Here is a 2,500-nt window from a genome sequence, read left to right on the forward strand (position 1 = left end):
TGAAGGGAGGGAGGTCCCGGGTCCTTGGGAACAGGAGTCGCCGCCGCCCCGCAGCCCCGTTTCGCCTCCGCCCTCGGCAGACTTCCACAAACGGCCCCGAGGTGGCCATGGTCATCTAATGTTAAAGATAGGGAACATGACCATGTTTTTTTGAAAACTTTGATTCTGACGGAGCCGAAAAAGTCCGGACTCTGGTCATATAATGTTAAAGATAGGGATTTCCCTCCGAAAATTCCCCTCAACATGACCATGGCTCCCAAATCACCTCCGGAGAAGGTAGACATGACCAGAGACTGAAAGGGAACGCACGGAGGAGCCAAGGGCGCAAACCCCAGTTCTCGAGCCGGAAATGGGAGCCTCCAGGCCCGCATGAACGGGCGCCCGGGCACGGGAGGTCAACCCCCCCCCCCTTCCCGCAACGTGACCAGAGCTTGGCCAGGTCCTTAAGGGGGCTTAGCCCGGTCCTGAGCCCGAGGAACGGGGCCTCCAGCCCGGCCTGAACCGGCGCCGGGCGCGGGAGGGGGCCACCGGGCAGACTTCCAAGGGAGGATGTCGCCAGGGGGTGAAGGGGGACCCTGACCGGGGTGCAGGGCCTCCCACACGGCTTAGATCGGTCGCTCGTGCCCTTAGAATGAACCTCCGTCCTGACTTAGAAATATTTTTTTGATCGAAAATGCCGTGCCCCTAGTAATATGCACCTACCTCCCCAGTGTATCTGCCATCTAGTTGCATTAAGGGAGGAAGCCACGAGTTCACAGGGACCTCCTGGAACTCTCGCTCCGTAACACATAGCAAATCTGTCCCTTCAGAAGAAGGTAACTTTTAATTGGAGCTCTGGTCATGTCAGCTACTTCTGCCCATGGTCATGTAGGCTAATTCTGCCTCTGGTCATGTCAGCTAATTCCGCCTATGGTCATATTAGCTAATTCCGCCTCTGGTCATGTCAGCTAACTCCGCCTATGGTCATGTCAGCTAACTGTGCCTATGGTCATGTCAGCTAACTGTGCCTATGGTCATGTCAGCTAACTCCGCCTATGGTCATGTCAGCTACTTCTGCCCATGGTCATGTCAGCTACTTCTGCCTATGGTCATGTCAGCTACTTCTGCCTATGGTCATGTCAGCTAACTGTGCCTATGGTCATGTCAGCTAACTGTGCCTATGGTCATGTCAGCTAACTCCGCCTATGGTCATGTCAGCTAACTGTGCCTATGGTCATGTCAGCTAACTGTGCCTATGGTCATGTCAGCTACTTCTGCCCATGGTCATGTCAGCTACTTCTGCCTATGGTCATGTCAGCTACTTCTGCCTATGGTCATGTCAGCTACTTCTGCCTATGGTCATGTCAGCTAACTGTGCCTATGGTCATGTCAGCTACTTCTGCCCATGGTCATGTCAGCTACTTCTGCCCATGGTCATGTCAGCTACTTCTGCCCATGGTCATGTCAGCTACTTCTGCCTATGGTCATGTCAGCTACTTCTGCCTATGGTCATGTCAGCTACTTCTGCCTATGGTCATGTCAGCTAACTGTGCCTATGGTCATGTCAGCTACTTCTGCCCATGGTCATGTCAGCTACTTCTGCCCATGGTCATGTCAGCTACTTCTGCCCATGGTCATGTCAGCTACTTCTGCCCATGGTCATGTCAGCTAATTCCGCCTCTGGTCATGTCAGCTAATTCCGCCTCTGGTCATGTCAGCTAATTCCGCCTCTGGTCATGTCAGCTAACTGTGCCTATGGTCATGTCAGCTAACTGTGCCTCTGGTCATGTAGGCTAATTCCGCCTATGGTCATGTCAGCTAATTCCGCCTCTGGTCATGTCAGCTAACTGTGCCTATGGTCATGTTACTGAATGGGGACCCAGGCTATGGCTCGCACTTGCCCCGGGCAGGGTTCCACGGCCCCGGGCTGGCTCCCACCACCCAGGCCTCTGCTCCCACTGCCCCGGCTTGGGTTCCACGGCCCCGGCTTGGGTTCCACAGCCCCGGGGACAGTTCCCGCCTCCCACCACCCAGGCCTCTGCTCCCACTGCCCCAGCTTGGGTTCCACGGCCCCGGGCTGGCTCCCACCACCCAGGCCTCTGCTCCCACTGCCCCGGCTTGGGTTCCACCGCCCCGGGCAGGGTTCCACGGCCCCGGGGACAGCCCCCGCCTCCCACCACCCCGGCTTGGGTTCCACGGCCCCGGGGACAGCTCCAGCCTTTGCCCCGGCTTGGGTTCCACGGCCCCGGGCTGGCTCCCACCACCCAGGCCTCTGCTCCCACTGCCCCGGCTTGGGTTCCACGGCCCCGGCTTGGGTTCCACAGCCCCGGGGACAGCTCCAGCCTCCCTGGGCTGGCTCCCACTTGCCCGGGCAGGGTTCCACGGCCCCGGGCTGGCTCCCACCACCCAGGCCTCTGCTCCCACTGCCCCGGCTTGGGTTCCACAGCCCCGGGGACAGCTCCAGCCTCCCTGGGCTGGCTCCCACTTGCCCGGGCAGGGTTCCACGGCCCCGGGGACAGCT

The sequence above is a fragment of the Acipenser ruthenus genome, unplaced genomic scaffold, assembly GCF_902713425.1.
Source record: "Acipenser ruthenus unplaced genomic scaffold, fAciRut3.2 maternal haplotype, whole genome shotgun sequence".
NCBI classification, from domain to species: Eukaryota; Metazoa; Chordata; class Actinopteri; order Acipenseriformes; family Acipenseridae; genus Acipenser; species Acipenser ruthenus.